The sequence below is a fragment of the Carlito syrichta genome, unplaced genomic scaffold (genome assembly GCF_000164805.1).
Source record: "Carlito syrichta isolate Samal-C Ts95f unplaced genomic scaffold, Tarsius_syrichta-2.0.1 Scaffold314294, whole genome shotgun sequence".
Classification (NCBI taxonomy): Eukaryota; Metazoa; Chordata; class Mammalia; order Primates; family Tarsiidae; genus Carlito; species Carlito syrichta.
Window position 1 is genome coordinate 183,542 of NW_007258390.1, and position 13,026 is coordinate 196,567.

At 42.9% G+C, this 13,026-nt stretch overlaps 1 pseudogene; it reads left to right on the forward strand.

The window, feature by feature from the left end:
• Nucleotides 1–12,725: 12,725 nt before the first annotated feature.
• On the forward strand, nucleotides 12,726–13,026 carry LOC103273886 (annotated as a pseudogene).

The following is a 13,026-nucleotide window of genomic DNA, read 5'->3' on the forward strand; positions in this document are numbered from 1 at the left end:
GGAGGCGGAGCCACAGGGGGAGGGGCCTACAAAGCCCCGCCCCCGCGGCCACCTACGCGCCCCGCCCTGCTCAGCCTTGCTCAGCCCGGCCTTGCCGGGCTCAGGCCCCCCACGTAGCCTCTGGAGGCCAGCTCCCCTCCCTCCGGCCGACCCCTCCTGGGGGCCGAGCAGAGTCCACTCCTCCGTTCTACCTGCCCCGGCCTCACGCCATCCTCTAGCTGAACGCGATGCGGCACGCTGCCATCCTTGGCACCCCCGGTTGCTGCTCGTTGCCGGGTTCTACGTGCTCTTCCCTCCCCCTCGCCACCTGATGCGTGCCAAACAGCGACTCAGTTTCTCTTGCTTCAGGCTTCTCCGCCACCTTCCATTCCTAAGCTCCTCATCTTCCTCCGGCCAACACCCCCAGGACCACAAAGCTGTCCTAGACAACAGGAAACAAATTCTTCGAACTCCATTTTTCATCTTAGAGCCCCAGACTACTCATTTTCACCTTGGGAACCCCCATTCGCTCTCCTTGACGGCCTTTGCAAATTCTCCCCGAGATACTGTGGGGCATACAGCCACGGGTTCGCTAAAGTCAGTGCACAACCCTCCCTATCATCTGGGGAAATGAATCGGATTGCCCGATTTACATTGGGTTTGTTCTGGGAAAATCAACCCTTTTGCAATCACTGATTTGCTCAGTCACAAGACATCAGCAAGCAACGTTCTCTTGTTGCGCATTTTTTTTTTCCTCCAAATAACGTCCAAAGTTTTTTTTTGTTTGGCAGCGTTCTTCTATTTGAAGTCTGTCGAGCTATCCTTGGCAGTCACAATAACCCTGAGCGGGAGCCCAGACAAAAGCGGGAGTTTGGTAGGATCCTAGGCTTGGTCCCTTCCTTTCCTAGGTATTTCATCCGGCCTTTGATGTGCTAACAGGCTGCACAGAAGCAGGCCTCCACAGAGGAAGGGTTGTCTCCTCCTAATCTGGCCGCCTTTTTTCTTGTGGAAGGGGGAGGGGAGCAGAAGAAAGGATAGAGAGAGGGAAAAAAATAATTAAAACCAAGCCATGCACACATCTGCAGCCCAGAGCAGTACTTTTCCATCAAGAGTTCTGTTGGCTTGCACATAATTTACTCCTCCTCTCAACACGCAAGAGACTTGAGAGAATTGGCTTCTTACCTCAGAATTCTAAAAATTTCTGGCAGAAACGGCTTCCATCCCTGCCCTGCCCCCATCTTCTTAAATCATTTTAAAGTGTAATGAGCTAGCGAAACAATCTTTATATCAGGCACACACATTTTTCTCAGAGCTAAATTTAGGATTAGCTGAAAAGGCCCCTCCAGATCTTTTGTCAAATCTCTTCAATTTAATCATGGGGCGCAGGCTCAAACTGAGGGCACTCAGCGGTAGTTCGAATCTAATTATCCTTTTTAAAAAAAAACTGTGTATGGCCAAGATATTTTAAAAAGTCAATAAACTTGTGAAAAATATTTTCATCTGTAACTAATATGATAAAGGGTTAATAGCGCTTAAGAGTTCTTTGAATTGATAAGAAAGTCCATAAGATTCTGGTCAATAAATGGACAAAAATAGGAACAGGTAGTTCACAAAAGAAAACATACCAGTGGTGAATAAGTATATGAAAAAAATATTCAATAATAAAAACACGGAGATACCACTGTTGCCTACTAGTCTATAGGAAAGATGAAAAAGTTTTCATCTTTTTCACACAATGTTGGTAACAGAGTGGTGAGACCCTCAATGTTGGAGGGAGAAATTGGTATAGGCTTTTGTTATCCATAAAAATATTTCTATCCATTAATCCCACTTCTAGGAATCTACTCTTTGACTCAGTAATTCCACTTGTAGGAGTTCATCCCAAGCAAACACTTGGAAATACAAAGATTTCATTACTAAGATGTTCATTAGAGGTTCATTTTTAATGTGGAAAACCTGGAAACAACCTGAATGTCTATCTTTAAATGAGATGGCTAACTAATCCATTTACTTGAATTGTGATAAAAGCATAAATGGCCATCCAAATATGACATGGGAAAATACTTACATTTTAATTTTGAGTGAAAAAAACAGGATACAAAACCGTATACAGTATGAACTCAACTATGTCAAAAAATGCATAAAAGGCAGCCTGAAAGAAAGCATGCTAACACATTAATTGTAATTTTTAGTTTGTCCTTTATACTTCTCTACATTTTCCACAATGGGCACATGTTACTTTTAGCCTCAGGGGAACAATGTGCTTTTTTTTTTTTTCTGAAAAAATGTAGACCAGTAATACATGTTCACTATGACAAACTTAAACAATACATAAGTATATAAAATAAAAAATGAAACTCATTTCTTCAGTTCCCCCGAACAATCTTTAAATCAGGCCCATATATTAGCAGTTTGGTTTTATATTCTTGCAGACATATGCAACACACACACACACACACACACACACACACACTCACACCCAGATTTTGTTTTATAAAACTGGGGGACGTTTTAAATAATAAAAGTTTTATCAGTTTTTTTCTAATAAAGACAGTAAAAAATTTAAAAAACATTAGTTCCAGACCCAGATAACTCCTGCTGGAATTTTTTTTTCTCAAAGTTACGTTTGCTTAAAGTTAGAAAATGCAGACTATACAGAAGATGATGAAAACTCCTCTCTTTACTCTTGACTCTCTTTCCTCAAAGGAAATCACTATTAAATGTTGGGAAGTTAACTTGGCACGTTGGCTCACACCTGTAATTCCAGCATTTTGGGAAGCGGAGGTGAGAGGATTGCCTGAGCCCAGGAGTTTGACACCTGGGCAACTTGGCGGGTGAGACCTCGTCTCTACAAAAATAAAAATAAAAAAAATTAGCCAGGTGTGGTGGCATGCACCTGTAGTCCCAGCTACTCGGAAGACTGAGTGAGGCAGAAGGATTGCCTGAGACCAGGAAGTTGAGGCTGCAGTGGCTGTGATGTTGCCACCGAACTCCAACCCGGGCATCAGAGTCAGCGACTCAAAAAAAAAAAAAAAAAAAAAGGCGGGGGGGGGGGGACTTTTTATGGAGGGCTAGGGGTGATTTATAATTCTTATTTAACATAGTCATAGTGTCCTTTCCAACTATATCTCTGTGTCCCCTTGGAGGAGTAATGGATTAGAGAAGTCCTGCTTTACATGAAGGGTAGAAAAAGTGTGCAATTTAAAACCTCAAGAAGTGAAACCATTTAAAAATAGAAATGCTTGTAAACCACATTTGATGTTAAATAAAGCTGATGTTAAATAAATAAAAGTAGGCAACACTAAGATGTAGAGATTGTTGAAGAAAAGCATCCCACCATTCTGGCTCATGTCAGAATCAGTGCCAGGTGGAAAGGTCTCCTCCAGGGCGGCAGGTTTCAAATTATTTGGAAATGAGTAAGAGTGCTCCCAACTAGAAAGCCCCCCTCAACACATGAGAGTTGCCTTATATGTGCTCGTTGGCTTTAAATCAATTCCTAAAGTCTATGTATTTGACCCAAGGACTACTTATTTCCCAAGGTACATGTTAAGTCTTTTAATGTTTTCAAGTTTCCTGCTTCCTTTTAATTATTTTCAAAGGTTTTAAAGAGCTTTTAAAGAAAAATAGGATCGCTGGCTGATTAGCTAGAAAATGTATGGGAAATAATTCAACACCACTAGGAATCAAATAGATCCAAAGGAACATAATAACAGCATACTATTTCTCATCATTCAAATTACTGGAGTGTTTTTTTTCTCTTTTGTTTCTTGTGGCTTTTTAAGAATGGTCATACTTGGTGTTGGCAAGCATAGAGCAAAACAAGCACTCTGACACAATTGGCGAGTGGAAAATTGCTAGAATGCAAAATTCATTTTGTTCATTGATGTTATTTCAAGCCCCTGGACTGTGTCTGGCACATAGTAGGCATGTAATAAGTATTTGTTGAACTAGGTTATATTGTAAGTGGGTCCAAGCTTTCTAGAAAGCCTTTTGGCAATATGCAATAAAAGTCTCAAATTATCCTTAGTCTGTGGTCAAGACATTTAACTTCTAGGAATTTTCCCCAGGAAAGTGTTCAGAGATGAGAACAAAGATTTGTGTAGAAAAATTACAAAGCATGATACATAACAGCAAAAACTGGAAACTACCTAAATCACTACCCCATCTCACTCAGTAAAAGTCAAAGTCTTCACAGTCTCTGCAAGGCCCTATAGGAGTTGCACCACCCCATCCACTCTTACCTTTAAGAGTTTAGGGCTTTGTTCAGGAATTGGATGCCAGTTCCAATTTCCATGAGGGTATGTCCTTCATTTTCTAAGGTTCTTATGGTTTGAGGTTTTACATTTAGGTCACTGATCCATTTGGAGTTAATTTTTGTATATGGGGATAGGTAGGGGTCCTGTTTCAATCTTCTGCATGTGGTCAGCCAGTTTTCCCAGCACCATTTACTGAATAGGTTCTCCTCTCCCCAGTGGTAGGTGGTGGAGGCTTTGTCAAAGATGAGTTGGTTGAGAAATTGAGGTTTTGCTTGAACAAAACCCGAAACCCACAGGCCATAAGGGATAAGATAGACAAGTGGGACCTCATTAAACTGACAAGCTTTTGCAAAGCCAAAGAAACCATCAAGAGAGCAGGGAGACAGCCTACAGACTGGGAAAAAAGTATTTGCCAACTCCAGGTCTGACAAAGGCTTAACATCCTGGATCTATAAGGAACTCAAACATGCTGAAAAGAAAAAAACAAACAACCCCATTATAAAATGGGCAAAAGATATGAACAGACACTTCACAAAGGAAGACATCTGAGTAGCCAACAGACACATGAAGAAATGCTCAACCTCACTAATCATCAGGAAGATGAAAATCAATACCACACTGAGATACCACCTAACTCCAGTCAGAATGGCAATTATCAATAACTCAAAGAATAACAGTTGTTGGAGAGGGTGTGGCAAAAAGGGAACACTCCTACACTGTTGCTGGGAGTGTAAACTAGTGCAACCTCTGTGGAAAGCAGTGTGGCGATTCCTAAAAGCTCTAAACATCAACCTCTCATATGACCCTGCAATCCCCCTACTGGGAATATACCCTGAAGAATTCAAATCACTCTATAAAAAAGATACCTGCACACGAATGTTTATCGCAGCATTGTTCACAATAGCAAGAACCTGGAACCAACCATGCTGTCCATCAAAAGAGGACTGGATTAAAAAAATGTGGTACATATACACGATGGAATACTATGCAGCCATAAAAAAGAACAAAATCATGAATTTCTCAGCAACCTGGATGGAACTAGAGTCTATAATACTGAGTGACATCTCACAGAAACAAAGATCCGAGTATCACATGTTCTCACTCATATAGTGGACCTTGATTATCCAATGCACTACCATAAGAAAATGACTGACAGTGATGGGAAACTATTGGGGGGAGAGGGGAAGGGGGATGGGACTAATGGTAGTAAACATCTGTCTGGGGACGGGGAGACACCTGTTATCAACAAGGGGGCCTAAATGAAGCATTTTTGTATATCTAACCCTTAACTGTACCCTACAGCATCATAATAAAAAATATTGATTAAAAAAAGAATTATTAAATAAATGTGCCAAAGAAGGAAAAAAAAAGAGTTTAGGGCCTCAGCCAGGCATGGTGGCCCAAGCCTGTAATCCCAGCACCTTGGGAGGCTGAAGTGAGAAGTTTGCCTGAGCTCAGGGGTTTGAGACCAGCCTGGGCAATTTGGCGAGACCTTGTCTCTTTGATAAATAAAAAATTAGCCAGCTGTGGTGGCACTTGCCTGTGGTTCCAGCTACTTGGAAGGCTGAGGCTGAAGGATTGCCTGAACCCAGCAGGTTGAGGCCGCGGTGGCCATGAGCACACCACTGCACTCCAGCCTGGACGACAGAGTGAGATTCCAATTAAAAAAAAAAGAAGAAAAGAGTTTAGGGTCTCAATTACCACTTTCTCCCCTGATCACTCTGCTCCAGCCACAGTGGCCTCTTTGCTGTCCCTTGAACAACCAGGCATATTTCCAATTCAGAGCCTCTGTACTTGTGATTTTTTTGGAGGGGGGGCTGGAGTTCTCTTCCCCAGATAGCTTCATGGGTCATTCCTCACCCCTCTCAAATCTTGCAACATGCTCCTCCCACTCCCCATTAATCTTCCCTGCTTTATTTTCCCTACTGCATTTACTGCTTCCTAATATACAATGTCATTTCTCATTTTTTGTTATCTCTTCCACCTTGAATATAAGCTACATGAGAACAGAGATTTTGTCTATTTTCTTCACTGCTGTATTCCTTGTACTTAGAATAGTGCCTGGAATATAGTAGGTACTCAATAAATATTTGTGGAATTGAATTTATTTGAGTATAAAAACCCATCATGTTAAATACACATATGCAGAAAAAAATCTGAAAGCAATATACCTAAAAGCTAATCAGAGTTATCTGGGTTATGAGATTATGGGTGAGTTTTGCTGTTTTATTTATACAGTAAACATAAATTACTTTTACTATTGTAAAAAGCAATACAAAGTTCAAAAATGTAAACAATAGAAAACAAAATTTCACAGTGACCAACTACATCCTGAGTGATAGTATACGGGTCCCCATTTGCAATGTCAGAGGCTGGAGTAGGCAGCACTTAAGTGCTGAGATTTATTTTATCTTATTTAATTTTTTGGGATCTGAGTCTCACTCTCTTGCCCAGGCTGGGGTGCAGTGGCATGATCACGGTTACTGTAGCCTCAACCTGCTGGGCTCAGGCAATCCTCCCACCTCTGCCTTCCAAGCAGGTGAGACTACAGGCACATGTCACCACGCTTGGCTAATTTTTTGATTTATTGAAGAGACGAGGTATCTCCAAAGTTGCCCAGGCTGTTCTCAAACTCCTGGGCTCAGGCGATCCTCTTGCCTCTGCCTCCCAAAGTGCTGGGATTACAGGCATGAGCTATGATGCCCAGCAAGTGCTGAGATTTTAAACAGACCCCAAAGGGCCCTGCCTGTCTACAGCCACTCAGCTGGCCATGATTGAACTCCAGATCCATGCTAGATTCTGTAGTGGGACTGGCAATGCAAAGTCCTTGCCTCTCAAGGAAGGAACTCACAGCCTATCAAGGGAGACAGCCGAAAGGTTATAGATGCTGTGGTCGAGGTCTCTACACGGTAAGGGGGAGGTGGGTTAAAAATGGTGTGATCTAGAAAGGGTGCATACAAGAAATGCCATTTGAATTGAATCTTAACATTTTTCACCAGGTGGATAAGGAAGAGAATGATTTTCTAGAAAACCAGTGGTTCTTAAACTGTAGTATGCATCAGAATAATCTGGAGGGAGGAGGGTACTTATTAAAATATCTATTGCCAGGACCAGCCCCCAAAGATTCTGATCCAGTAGGTCTAAGGGAACTCCTGAGAATCTGCGTCTTTAGCCAATATTGAGTACTTCTTATATGCCAGGCAATGCTTTAAACCCCTTCAGGGATTAATATATTCTTCCTAAAACACTGTGAGGAAGTTGGTTATAATAGTCCCATTTCACAGTCGAGGAAACTTAGGTACAGAGAAGTTAAGGAACTTGTCCACTGTCACACAGTAGTAAGTGGAGATGTCAGAATTCAAATACAGTCAGTCTGATTCCAACCCTTGACTGTTCACTATTAAGCTATTTTACTTCCATTCCAACAAGTGAACAAGCACCCCAGGTGCTTTCAATCTAAGTAAGAAGCAGGGAGGTAGAAGCAGTAATCTGAGCGAAGGCACAGAGGTACTCACTAGCATGCCCTATTCTGGAAAAACCCTCCCGTGATGCCCTGTTGTCCAAAGTCCTTCTTATCATGATTTACTAAACTGTGGTGTGCCAGTCACTCAGATTTCACTTCCTCCCACCCCCCGCCCTTCAGGACCCAAGCACTCATGGCCTAAATGCTGAAAGTGTTAGTGACTGACAGCTTGCAATTGAATCCTCCTCCCAAGATGGCATTGGGCTGAAGAGAGCTTTCTAGCCCAAAGTCACAGATCATTCTCAGGGTAGCCTGCAAGTCATGAATGGCCAGTACAGTGATAGGAAGGCTCATCTCCCTTACTCCATCTGAAGACAATTTTGAAGGGCCATGCCAGGCTCGGTGCTCCCTTGTGGGGTTGATGGAGGCTTTGTTGTGACTGCGCTACAGCTCAGCTTCTCCCTCTGCCCAATCCTGCTTCCTCATCTTACCTTTCAGATGTAGACCCTAAGAGCTTCCCAGTGAGCTTCCTATATACTACATTCCATTGCATAGTCTGTTCTCTAGGGAGTCCAAACTTCCATAGTCTGGCCTCAACCTACCTGTCCAGCTTTATCTCTTTCTACTTCCTCCTTACCCTCAATGTTCCAACCACACTGAAGCTAGGAATGACACGGTCAACATCACGGCTAATGTGTAATTACTGAGTACTATAAACACTTAACATATATTTCCTCACTCATCTCACAAGTTAGGTTCTATTATCATCTCCTTTTTATAAATGAGGAAATGGATACACAGAGAGGTTAAATTACTTGCCCAAAGTCACATAGTTAGTAAGAGGCAGCTGGGATTTAAACCCAGCAGTCTGGCCCCAGAACCCATGTTTTACAGGAGATCATCTTGCTTGTTAGAGGTATTGTACCCCACATCTTTAAAATAAAATAAAATAAAATAAAATAAAGAAGTATTGTTCTAGTAGGAGCATTGAGATTGCAATTGGAATGTGGGGACTGAAGCAAAGACACCAGTGAGGAGTCTTACTCCAGGAGAAAATGAGTGCTTAAATCAAGGTTGGAAAAGTGAGGACCTAAATGCAAGGAAAGATATATGTTAAGAAGTTGAATGGAACAGGGTTTAGGATCTCTCCTCTATGTCTCCCATTCCTTCTACATCCAACTTATGCCCCCAACTTTTGCTTGGGTAGGTGGGTGGATGGCATATTATTTACCAAGAGGAGGTATACAGGAAAAGGCAAACTTAAAGAAAGGACCTTGTATTCAAATAGGAGTTGTGTCATAAAGTGTGGTTCATGGACCATCAGCTTTGGCGTGTTAGAAATTCTCAGGCCTACTGAATCAAAATCTCCATTTTAATAAGACCCCCCAGGTAATTCATATGCACATTCATGTTTGAAAAACACAGGCATAAGGAACGTCCTAGTGGAGATATCCAATAATATGTCCAGTTTAATATTTGGGTTTGGGGTTCAGGCTAGAGGTCTGGACTGGAGAGGTAAAGACAGGAGGTATAACCTGTGGGTGGCAATTGAAATCACTAGTGTTGAATTAGATCGCTAGGGAAAATCTAGGGCAGAGATTTCTCCAAGGCTCATTGCATAATGTGCCAAACCAAGGTTGAAAATTGTTGACTTTGATGACTAGAGCTGGTTCGAGCACATGTTTATTTGACCCTAAGTTATTTCAATTTTAAAAATATTAGATATAAATACTTAACCAACAGATTTGTACATAAACCTGGTATTTCTGACTTCTCTTTAAAAATGGGAAAATCCAGGCTGGGTAACTTGGGAGGCCGAGGCGGGAGGATCACTTGAGGCCAGGAGTTCAAGATCAGCCTGGGCAGCACAGTTAGACCCCGTCTGTACAAAAAATTAAAAAATTAGCTGGGTGTGGTAGTGTGTGCTTATAGTCTTAACTGCCTAGGAGACTGAGGCAGGAGGATCAATTGAGCCTAGGAATATGAGGCTACAGTGACCTATGATCATGCCACTGCACTCCAACCTGTGCAACATAGCAAGACCCCGTCTCTAAACAATAACAAGGAGGGTCTGGCATTGTATTTTTGTGCAGCAAAAATTGGCCACAGCTAATTAGCAGCTGCCTCCTCTAGAGGGTAAACTTAAAAGATCCCTACTTCTCTCTACTGGATCCCCAATACTGAAAACAAGTATCAATTGTACCTTAGCATATTTACGCTGTTTTGGTTAATAGCATAATTAAGCAGATAGTCAACTGTTTTCTGTACCCATGACTCTATCAAAAGTATAAAATGAAAGATAAAAAATAGGGTTACTTTTTTTTAACGTAGAGGCAAGAACACATTTCTTTGTGAATTCCAGTTTATAATAAATACATTGCTACACATGCACTAAACTCACATCACTCATTCGTATTACCGGCCTGGCATCTATAGACAGGTTGTAGAGAGAAAAGGAGGGCCAAGATAGAATCTTGGGGAAGATTAACATTATGGGGATAAGCAGAGGAAGGAAAACCCAACACAGAGATTGAGAATAAAAACTGCGGATGGGGCTGGGCACAGTGACTCATGCCAGTAATTGCAGTGCTTTGGAAGTCCAAGGTGGGAGGATAGCTTGAGGCCAGGAATTCAAGACCAGCCTGGGCAACATAGCGAGACCCAAAGAATATACCAATTAGCTGGGTATGGTGGCACATGCCTGTAGTCCCAGCTACTTAGGAGGCTGAGGCAGGGGGACCGCTTGAGACCAGGAGTTCAAGGTTGCAGTGAGCTATGGTCATTCTACTGCACTCCAGTCTGGGCAACAGAGCAGGACCCTATCTCAAAAAGAAAACAAAGCAAAAGAAATAAAAAATCCCCAAACCTGCAGGTGGTAGGAAGATGACAAAAGAGTGGTCTGACAAAAGCAAAGGGAGGAGAGAGAGTTTTGAGGGGGAAGAGGCTCACAATGCTGAGTGCTACAGATAGATCAAGAAAGATGAAGACTAAAGCGTAAATTGAACTAGACAGGCCTAGTTAGGAAGTTCTGGGTTACCTGCGTCAGAGTCTTTTTAGTGTGGCATGAGAAAAGCTTGGCTGGGCCTAGGGAGTGGGTGGAATGTAAGGACTGAGGAGGTCTACCTCTTGGTTTGAGAAGTTTGACTAAGGCAGAGGGGGTCGGGGCAGAGGAAAGTAGGATATCTTGGTTTGAGTTTTGTTTTTCTGAAAGCTGTAATAGACTTGGGCTGCAGCAACACAGCTAGGAGATGCTTAAAGGTTGAAAATTCAGGAAAGCGTGGGTATGAATCAAGCCCGTGGCAGGAAATGAGACAGGAGAGGATAAAAATCAAAAGAACAGGTGGAGGGATTGTAGCTTTAAGAGGAGAGGGAGAGAGATGTGAGGACCTCAAGGCTGAGGGAATTGGAACTTGATAGCTTCAGTGTTTTCCATGGAGTAGGAGGCAAAGTCAACTGCTAGAAGATTCGAGTGGGGAGGAGGAGGGGACGAGCAAGGGCTTGAGTGCTGGCCAAGGCTAATATTTTCACCATCCCCTCCTAGAGGCTTTTAGAAGCAGGAGAAGTACAGGCATTATGTTGCCTAGGAAACGCAGCGGTTTGCTAAAGCAATGGTAGGCTCTTTTGAATCTTATTAACTCTTCCATATCCATTGACACCTAAGAGAACTAACTGGTGAATAGGAATGGAAGTAGTGAGAATTCTGTTCCATAGAGCACACAGTCAGCATCTTTCTTCCTTTTAATTGCCTGTAGCATGAGGCAAATATGGGAATATGAGTAATCATGCAACAGGAGACTTATATAAAATAGGAGAAACCATCAAAGAAGAGGAAGGCAGTAAGGTATCAAAGGCAAAATTTCCCTATTTTCTTATGCTTGTGAGTGCCCCCCCCACAAGCACAGGTACACACACACACACACACACACACACACACACACACACACACACACACACACACACACTATGCCTCTGCATGTGTATAGATGTGGTCCCACTATCCCAGCAACCAGAACACCTAGAGTTAACTATTAAAGGAATTATTTCTTTCTTGATTTTCTTTTTTTTGGCGTGTCAAGATAACCTAGTTGAAGATGAGCTGTCTCCTGTTTTCTCTGTTACATGTTCATCACTAAACAAAATTTGTTTTTCTCTCGCCACATGGGGTGACCAGGGCTTTGTGACAAAGATGTTTGGACTTTATTTGCACCCAGAGAGGAGTAAAGAGGATTTTGTTTTCAAAAAGTCTAGGTTATTGAGAGCCTGGAGTGCAATTGTCTGAGAGTGGAGGCCTCTGAGGGTGGAAGGAATGGAGTGTGGACTAGTCCCAGTGAGTGTTAGATTCCCCGAACCTGGGCACATATTGCGATTGGGAGACAGTGTCTCAGAGTGTCCAGGATCCACACCTTGGTCTCCCCTACTACCCATAAGCATGGAGCAGGAGGTGTTTACATTCTACTGAGGGAGACTTTCCCTTCAGACTCAGTTCCCCTCCTTGAACTGATCCTGGTCCATCATTCTTGGTGACTTTAACATCCACGTGAATGACCCATCCTATACACTGACCTTCTATTTCCTTGACTTTCTTCACCCCCAATCATCTTTTCTTCTGTCTCATGATCATCTACATAGAAAAATCCAATGAATTCTACAAATAAGCTACTAGGTCTAAGGAGTGACTTAGCAAAATTGAAGGATGCAAGATTGACTTCTAAATACCATTTTTTCTATATAGCAGCAATGAACAATCAGAAATTAAAAGGAAGAAAGATACCATCTACAATACCATCAAAAATACAAAACAACTTGCAGACATCAGGAAGCAGAGATGGGGACATGGCAATACTGGGTCAGTCACCCTAGCCAAGGAAACTGAGAGTGACATCTTTCAACAGAGAGGCTGTGTGGCATGATAAGAGGGCCTCCTTTCCACTCCAGACTGTGGAATCGAAGTTTTTACTGGGGGAGCCTCCATCCAGGCCTGGGCTGAAGCCTGGGAGTCCTGGAGGCTCACACCTGGGCCCAGGGCCATGTCTGTCAACAAAGGCTGGTGGGTGCCACCCGAGGGCGAGGACAGTGTGTCTGAGAAGTTCCTGAGGAAGACACGGGAATCCCCGCTGGTGCCCACAGACTTGGGGAGGCTGCTTAGTGGTTGCAGCATACAGGATTTACTGGCTGTTGGCTCATGGCCCCACCAAGATGTCCATCCACCTGATCCACACGCAGGTGGCAGCACAGGCCTGTGCCATGGGGACAGTCATGCTAGGTGCTGTGTACACAATGCACAGAGATTACACCAAGAGGTCAGCACAGGATGCCAGAGAGAAGTAG